The sequence below is a fragment of the Ambystoma mexicanum genome, chromosome 8, assembly GCF_040938575.1.
Source record: "Ambystoma mexicanum isolate Mex_15411 chromosome 8, UKY_AmexF1_1, whole genome shotgun sequence".
NCBI lineage: Eukaryota > Metazoa > Chordata > Amphibia > Caudata > Ambystomatidae > Ambystoma > Ambystoma mexicanum.
In genome coordinates, this window is record NC_090929.1 from 446,551,082 (window position 1) to 446,560,888 (window position 9,807).

Here is a 9,807-nt window from a genome sequence, read left to right on the forward strand (position 1 = left end):
CTGCGGGCGATATTACTTGCCCCAAGTAAATTACCTCTGTCTGACAGTATTGCAATTTCTCTTTGTCCACTTTGTACCCCTTCTCCACGAGCAGGGTGAGAAGCGTTATTGAGTCTCCTCAACACTGCTCATCTGAAGTGCTGCAGACTAATAAATCGTCCACGGACTGAATTACAGTACTGGACACATGTAAATTCCCCAAATCCATCTGAACCACCCTGTTAAAAATACTCTGGGATTCGCAGTACCCCTGGGGCAACCTCATGGGTTTGAATCTCTGACCACGATATGTAAATGCTGAGAAGTACTGAGAATCAGGGTGTAAGGCAACACAGAAAAATGCATTTTTTAAATCAATTACCATGAAGTGGGTCGATTCAGTAGGGATGTTACAGAAAATGGTGGCTGGATTCGGTACCACCAGAAATTCCACCTCAACAATATTATTGAGGGGGCGCAAATCCTGGACCATCCTCCAATTGGACCCCTTCACCTTCTTCACAGGATAGATAGCCGTATTGCATGGGGAAACAGAGGGCTGTATAATGCCTTGCTTTAACAATGCCATAATGGTCTCATAAATCCCTTCGTCTGCTCCTTGGACATGGGGTACTGCTTAACCCGTTGTAATATCACTCAAGTTTTCAATTTTATCCTCACTGCTCCAACACATTTTACCAGCTCCACATCATGATGATTGCTGGTCCCCAAATGGTCTGGCACTTTTCACAAATCCTCCCTCCAAAATGACAATGTACTCTTAACGATGAGCATGGTCTGTGATACTTAGCTTTTCCCTATCGCTTTCTGGCAAGCCACTTCAATTTCAAAGACCATCTTCTCCTGTGTTTTCAGCGTCTTTGAGCAATTGCTCGTCAGACACGTCCCTTGTGATCCCTGGTGAATTTCTTAAGTGAAGGGGCATAAATATTTACCCCAGATATGCCATAGCGACCGAGGGCAGCAAGGGATCCCAAACCAATCAAGAAGGGCTCGGGGGGTTTCCCCTCAGGAATTTCTTTTAAAACAATGGGTTCAAATGTTGCCTTTTAGAGCATACTTTGAAAAAAAGCCAAACAGTTAGCAATTTGTGCTTTGGGGCCCAGGGGGCGGGCATGATCTTTTTTACTGGACATCTATGATAGTAAAAAGAGTAAAAAGATACCACCCCTGTCCCCTGGGCCACACAGTGCCTAACGCAATCAGCATGATTATGTGTGTATGCAAGCCTTGGGGAGTGTAGGGGGGGAAAGGATGGTATTTTTGACTGGACATCTATGATAGATGTCCAGTAAAGAAATACCATCCCTGTCCCTTGGGCTCCACAGATCCTCAGAAGGAGAGCTGATTTTGGCAGGTGGATAGGGGGATTGTGCAACAATACAACCCTCCTACATCCTTTTGCCAAAATTAGCTCCACAGACCAACACACACATACACATTCACACAGCAAGCACTTTGCTCTAACCCGCTCCAGGATGCTGTGTCCATATGTGCAAGGAGGTGCTGGAGCTCCCTCTCGTGCATAGAGACATGCAGTTCCCCAGCCAGCATTTCCAATTAGCTATGCAAGGCTTGCGAAGCAAAACACCCCCAGTCTTGCATGGCTCAGTGATCATGTGCGGCTGGGGAACTGAACTGGAAAAGGGAAACAGATTTTCTCCTTTGACAGTTCAGCCAACCCAGGAGTACTCCATAAGCTGGAAAAAGCAGCTGAGGGAGTGCTCGGTGTTTCACTGGGCTGGCTCCTCAGCTCCTCCATAATGGGTGAGGGGGGTTGAGCATACAATGCCTTCCTCTGTGAAGCCAATCGACATCCACAACTTGCTCAGGATGTCTGTTCCCAGAAGATTTGGTGGGTTATATGTACAATACAACAAAGGGGCTGATACATTTTGATTACCCACCTTGATACTAAGATTGTCACTATGAGGAACTGACAGAACAGCCCCAGAGAAACCCTGTGTGCCCATTGCTTTGCCTGACAAGGGGAACTCACCTTCCTTAATACAAGACTTGGTAGCTCCTGTGTCAACCATGAATGAAAATATTTGTTCACCAACCTGCATTTCTATCTGGGGTTCCTCTTCTGGATCGGTGGCAATGGACAGGACTGGACACATCAGGTATCCCTGTGGGCTGTCCTACTCCTGGTACCTATTAGCACCTGGGAGAGAAAAAGGATTTCCGCTGAAAACACTTGCTCCAGTGTAGTGTGCAACTGTTCCTTGGTGTAAAGGATTCTTGCCCCATGTCTGCACTGATGCTTCTGCTGGCATGATCAGTGCCTGGCTAACACTCACCCAATCTCCATCACTCCTTTCCTAGGTAAAAACAGAGATTCTCCTCAACGGAACACCTGCTCCCTCTCAGATCGGCCTCTCTTGGTCTTCTTCCTATTCCCACCTGTGAGGCTAAAAACCTCGGGGTCATCCTCGACTCCACACTCTCCTTCTCTCCACACATCTCTGACGTCTCTAAGAAGTCACACTGCAGGTATTCTTCCTGTCCTCTCCTTCCCCCAGAAGCTCACTGTCACCAGAGCACTGGTTCTCTCTAGGCTGGACTACTGCAACAACCTTTTTCTAAATCTGCCTGCTTCTACTCTCCGCCCTCTGAAGCTCATCCAGAATAGGATTGCGAGACTTGTCCTGGCCTCTAGCCCAGGGATCATATCTCTCCAGGACTGAAATCTCTGCACTGGCACCCAGTGGCTGCGAGAATTAAGTTCAAAACCTTCTGCATTGTCCACAAGGCCTTCTAGGGCCTGGGGCCTCATTACCTTCAACTCTCTCTTCCTAAATATCTTCCTTCTCGAGTTCTTCGCTCATCTGCCTCCAACTCCCTCAGGGTCAGTCGCTTCTCCAAGCAATGAGTTGGTGGTAGATCACTTTCTCCGGCTGGGGCCTCCCTCTGGAATGGCCTACCTACCTCCCTGAAACATGAGAACCATCTCCGGTTCCAGAAACACCTCAAAACCTTCCTCTTTGCTTCCGCTTTCTCTCCTCTCCCCTCCTGAACTCCTAGTTGAAACTGCATTGGCCACCTGGCTACCCTATGATCTTGGGCCCACGTCCCCTCCCCCACTAGTTGCACCCCTGCACTGCCCCCCTGAGATCCCCCACATTTAGGGACTGTTTTCTGTATCGCTATAGCCACCTACCAGCACTTAACAACTGATATCTGCACTTACCCTTGCCACCAGCTGGCCGCACATTCACTTATTGCTTTATTTATTCTATTTATTTATTTTACTGTCATTCCCATGTACTGCACTGCCCCTCCTCCCAGCCTGCCCGCCATCTGTGATTGGTCCCTTCCAAGAAGCAGCAGGGCCTACAGACCCGCACTGCACATGACGCCGCCATCATATGCCTGCAGCCCCCGGTGAGTGTTGTGCCCCCAGACCTATGTGTGGTCCCAAATTTTGTATTTCATCTGTTTTGGGACCGCCCCCAGGCCCGTGTGCGACCCTGGTTGCCTTTGCCACACCCCGCTCTCCATTTCCGTAGGTCTCCCCATCCCGCCTCCCAGCACGCCCTCCAATCCATGATTGGTCCCTTCCAAGAAGCAGCCAGGCCTACAGGCCCGCACTGCACGCGACACCGCCATCATGCGCCTGCAGCCCCCGGTGAGTGTTGCGTCCCCAGATCCCTGTGTGGTCCCAAATTTTGTATTTCATCTGTTTTGGGACCCCCCCCCAGGCCCGTGTGCGACCCTGGTTGCCTTTGCCACATCCCGCTCTCCATTTCCGTGGTTCTCCCCTTCCTGCCTCCCAGCACACCCTCCATCCATGATTGGTCACTTCCAGGTCATAAGTGTCCTTACCAGGGCAGCCCTCTGCCCGCGCAGCCCCCACGGCTAACAGCCCCAAGGCAAAGGGCAACTCCTATATCAGTGGCTCCAAGACGTGTCTGAAGGTGTCCGCAGGGGAAGCAAAGGAAGCCGGCAGCCAACAGATACCACAAAACTGTAAGTGTGGCATGAGTGGGGTGTAGAGCAATTACTCTACTCCAGAAAGCCCTTGCCACTCTAACTTACCTCCCCATAACGGAGACTGCATAGAATTGCAACATGCATACTTATAGAGATTTGTGACCACCAGCCTAAATCCATTCCTGGCTGGACTGTAAATGTTGCATTGCATTACACACTAACATACTAGCCAATGTTAACTAGTGCCCCACCTATAGAGAATGGTCAAGATTGGACTGCGTCACATCTAGACAGGGTTATGAATGTTAGCATGTGCCACACTTAGACGGAATTCTTGGCTTTAGCTTGCGTCACATGTAGACAGGATTATGAAAGTCAGCATGTGCCACACTTAGATGGAATTCTTATCCCGTGTCGCATCTAGATAGAAATGTGAAGGTTAGCATGTGTAACACTTAGATGGAATTCTTAACTTTAGCTTGCGTCACATCTAGACAGGATTATGAAAGTCAGAATGTGCCACACTTTAATGGAATTATTAGCCTGCGTCGCATCTAGATAGAAATGTGAACTTTAGCATGCGCCACATTTAGATGGAATTATTAACTTTTGCTTGCGTCACATCTAGACAGGTTTGTGAATGATAGCAAGTGGCACACTCCGATGGAATAGTGAATGATAGCACGTATCACACCTAGACATAACTGCAAGGACAACAATGCCAACTAACCAATCCACTAACAATTTCATCCCTCTGCATAAACCTCTCAAACTCTAACCACACACAACCACAAGCCTAAAACGCAGCAATCTGCACAAACTTCACTACACTGCAACAACAAAACAAACCGCACATAGACTTGCACAACAGCACACAACGACTACCGACCGTAAAAGACACCAAGCCCAGCCAACGGAGCCACCAGGCTGAGGCTGCCAACAGCACATCACTGCTCTCTTACACTTTTCCAGCTTATTCCTACTAACTCACCCCCCTCCCTCTTTTAGAGCCGCCAGGGGACCACTCCGGTGGTAATAGTGTGCGGTACAAATATCCTTTAACATTAACTTGCGCAATCACAATGTCACCTGGCCTAGTAAGATCATTGTCTCTGTCTTCCCTCTGTTCCCCCTCCCTTGCCTCGTCACGCCTTGAAACACTTGTGTATAGGCGTGTTATAAATGCCATATCATATCATGGGATATGGGATCCCGAAGGTCTGTGCATCCCCAGTTGCTGGGTTCTGTTCAACTGGTGCCTGCTGCAGTTGCACAGACCTTGGGGCATTTGGCACGTCCAGGCCTGCATATGTTGAGCTTCCATGTAAAAGTACTGTGGCTGTTCACGACAATCCTGTGACACGTGGCCCAACCTTCCACACGACCAACAGTGAATCCCATAAAATCCTCCTTTATTATTTCCTGTTGTCCCATTAAACCAAGGGCCGAATTCCTCTGACCCCGCCAAATGACCCACTTCGCAGTGGAAATCCTCCTATGCCCCTCAGAAACCTTCTCATTGGCTTTGAACCGGGAACATGCCCATCCACCCAACCCTGCATCATACCTGGTTCAATGTGTCCCTGTTGTTCCGGTTGCCCCTCCTGTCCCTCCATAGAATTTGTAATTACTGCTTCTTCTAAACCATGGGTGCCCAACATACAGCCCGCGGGCCAGTTGCAGCCCGCCATGCCCTTTTGACCTGCCCGCGAGGCACAAAGGCTTTCCTAATGGAGGGCGGCCCGCGGCCACCCTCCATTAGGAAAGTCTTTGTTGTCTTCCGGGCCGGTGAAAACACTGGCCCTCATTGGCTCAGCACACACACGCATCACGTCGCTCCTACGAGCCACGTAATGCGTGTGTGCTGCACCAATGCAAGGCCAGCACTACGGCTGGGGTGGTCCATAAGGCTTGATGGCGGAAGGCATTTCAGCCTTGGACCACGCCAGCCGTAGTACGATTCCAGTGACTTCCAGCTTACCTGTCGCTTACCTGCCTTCCAGCACGTCTCCGGTAAGTGCTCTGTTTGCGTTTGTTTGTCGGGTTTGTTTTGCTTTATGTTTGTGTGTGTATGTTGCGGGGGGGTGTGTATGAATGTTTGTATTTGAATGTATTGTGTGTGTATGTTGAGATGCGGGGGTGGGGGGTGTCGGATGTGTATGAATGTTTGTATTTGAATGTATTTTGTGTGTATGTTGAGATGCGGGGGTGGGAGGGTGTGTCGGATGTGTATGAATGTTTGTATTTGAATGTATTTTGTGTGTATGTTGAGATGCGGGGGTGGGGGTTGTGTCGGATGTGTATGAATGTTTGTATTTGAATGTATTTTGTGTGTATGTTGAGATGCGGGGGTGGGGGGGTGTGTCGGATGTGTATGAATGTTTGTATTTGAATGTATTTTGTGTGTATGTTGAGATGCGGGGTGGGGGGGTGTCGGATGTGTATGAATGTTTGTATTTGAATGTATTTTGTGTGTATGTTGAGATGCGGGGGTGGGGGGGTGTGTCAGATGTGTATGAATGTTTGTATTTGAATGTATTTTGTGTGTATGTTGTGATGCGGGGGTGGGGGGTGTGTCAGATGTGTATGAATGTTTGTATTTGAATGTATTTTGTGTGTATGTTGAGATGCGGGGGGGGTGTGTCAGATGTGTATGAATGTTTGTATTTGAATGTATTTTGTGTGTATGTTGTGATGCGGGGGTGTGTCGGATGTGTATGAATGTTTGTATTTGAATGTATTTTGTGTGTATGTTGAGATGCGGGGGTGGGGTGGTGTCGGATGTGTATGAATGTTTGTATTTGAATGTATTTTGTGTGTATGTTGAGATGCGGGGTGGGGGGGTGTGTCAGATGTGTATGAATGTTTGTATTTGAATGTATTTTGTGTGTATGTGTCATGCTGCGCGGCACTTGGTGCCTGTGGAACCGCTGGCAGCGCGGACATTATTCTGCCCTACACTCTGGTAGCCTGTCACGCCCACCTGCAGCTCCGCCCGTGCGTATGCGCGCTTACGCGGCCTGGAGCATAAATACAGCTTCTTCCGGGTTGTGTACGCGTTGCAACGCTTCCGGTTTCCTCCGTTAGTGCCTTTTTGCCTGCTCTTCCCTCGCTCGCACTCGCTGCTGTAGTACCCGATCTCAATCGGGTCCTTGTCCTCTTCCCCTTGTCTGCCTGCTGCCCCTTTTTTCCTTCTACTATTTTCCCTTCCTCTCTCCTCGCCACCCTCCTTCTCCCGTCCCTTCTCTGTTTCCGTCCTTCCTCCTTATTTTTCCCCTTCCTGTTTTTTTCTCCTCCTGCTTGCCTCCTAGTGTACCAGACCTAGGCCTGATCTCTTGGATTGCTGATTCTTCTGATTCGGAGACCTTCCTTTGTGATCTCCCGTGTACCAGATCCCGGCCTGTTTAAGGACTGCCTATTCATTTGTGCTTCACCTATGGACTTGGTTCTCCTTGTGAGATTCCGTACTACTTACTGTCTACTTTCCTCCGGAGCCTCATGCTTTCTACCACGGAGTTCAGCTTCAGCAGACTGCATTCACCAACATTCCAGCTCATTCCTTAGGAGAGTCAGGCAGGTCGCTTAGGGGTTTTTTGTGCCTTTTGGCTTTTTCCCCTTCCCGGCGTTCCCAGGAGGAGGCACCGGAAACCCTTTTTGGGCGACACGTGGCTTCGTTCCGTGGGCGCCCCTACCTACATAAAAAAAGGAGCGACCAAGAAGTAAAGGAAATAAGGGTACAGGAAGAAGAGACCAAGGTGAGGAGTTAGGGGAGGGTGGTGAATCGGATTCTACGTTCTCTGGCGAGGATATCACCGATCCTGGTGACAGTTTGCAACGCCCAATTGAAGTTGAAATGGCTACGCCACAGCAAGTACAGGAACTTGTAGCAGCAGTCCAGAGCTTAAATGTGGAAATGCAGAATCTCAAGGTTGCCAATGCCACCCTACAGCAACGGATAACAGAGAGAGAACGACCTTCCACCAATCTTCCACCGCTCCCCCTTGTGTCGGGCAAGTTTGATGGCACTCCAAAAAAGGTAAAAGAGTTTTTGGATGCGTGCCATTTACACTTCTCATTCCGCCCTCAGACCTTTTCCTCAGACCATGCCAAGGTGGGGTTTATGGTAACACACATGTCAGGTAATGCCCTGGCATGGGCCACTCCGTTGGTGAACCTGCCGGATCCAGTCTTACAGGATTATGATGCTTTCAAGGGTTTGATGCAACAAACCTTTCTACGTACCGAAAGCACCTACTTGGCTTCAGAAGATCTGCTGGACATCCGTCAAGGGAATTCGGATCTGCGAACCTACATTACAACATTCAAACAGGTGGCAGCTGAAGCTGGGTGGCAGGAGCAGGCTCAATATGCAATCTTTCGGCGGGGTCTGAGAGAAGACTTAAAGGATGAGCTAGCCAGGATAGAAATGGCCTTCACCCTCTTCAGTGAAAGAAATTCAAAGATTCCTGGGTCTGGCGAACTTCTATCGTAGGTTCATTCCCAATTTCTCTCAGAAGATCCTGCCCATCACTACTCTCCTCAAGAAATCTTCTGAGCCATTCAGATGGTCGGCTGAGGCCGAGGATAGCTTTGGGGATCTTAAAAACGCCTTTTGTGCTGCACCCATACTACTACAGCCTGACCAGGAGCTGCCCTTCATCTTGGAGACCGACGCCTCTGCTGCTGCCATAGGAGCTGTCCTTCTCCAAGAGGTTCGGGGAGTAGAGCATCCTGTCGCCTACTTCTCGAAGACACTTAACGCCAGTCAAAGAAACTACTCTGTCATTGAACGAGAATTACTAGCAATGAAATCGGCTTGTGTGGAATGGCGGCATCTCCTTCAGGGAGGCAGGTATCCATTTACCATCCGGACTGATCACAAGAACCTGCAAGTCCTGAGGCAATTCGAGTGCTACAACACCCGACAGGCCCGATGGGCTCACTTCTACGCCCAATTCGATTTTCACATCACTTATATCCCAGGAAAGATGAATGTGTTGGCTGACTCCCTTTCACGGCGTTGTGATTACCTACCCGATTCCGAGTCTCCTTGTGAACAAATGTTTCCCCGACTCAGAAGTATCGGAATGGTTTCGACGTTCCTCAGTCAGGTAAAAAATGAATCGGGAGGGCGCTTTGAAGTAGAGAGACATCCCAAAGGCTTGGCGTACGAAATTAGAGATGGTCTTTATCTGGTCAAGGGTAGACTCTACCTACCCACGCCTGCCTTTCGCAAGATGGCCTTAAACTGGTGTCACGACACAAAACTTGCTGGTCATCGGGGCGGTTCAGGCACCCTGGAATTCCTTCGTCGTCACTTCTACTGGCCTAGAATGAGGGAGGACGTGGATCGTTATGTTCAATCCTGTATCATCTGCCTCCGAAGTAAATCCCCGCGTCAACGACCTATTGGATTACTCGAACCATGTGCTGTGCCTGACGGCCCCTGGAGCTCAATCTCTACTGATTTCATTGTGGATCTCCCCATCTCACAGGGGTGCACATGTATAATGGTGGTGGTTGATTCATTTACTAAAATGGCTCACTTTTCCCCTTTGCCCGGAGTTCCCACTGCAGCCAACATGGCCGAAGTATTTCTCCAAGACATCTTTAGATTGCACGGTATGCCCTCTAAGATCATCTCTGACAGGGGAAGTCAGTACACCTCTCATTTTTGGAAGGCTCTCTGTGAGCGGCTGGGGATTGAAAGAGCTCTCACGTCGGGGTTTCACCCCCAGTCTAATGGACAAACTGAACGGCTAAATGGAACTCTAGAACAATACTTAAGGTGTTTTACTAATTCCCAACAAGACAACTGGCACTCGTTATTGGCTCTAGCCGAATTCTCCTACAACAATTCCGTGCACTCAG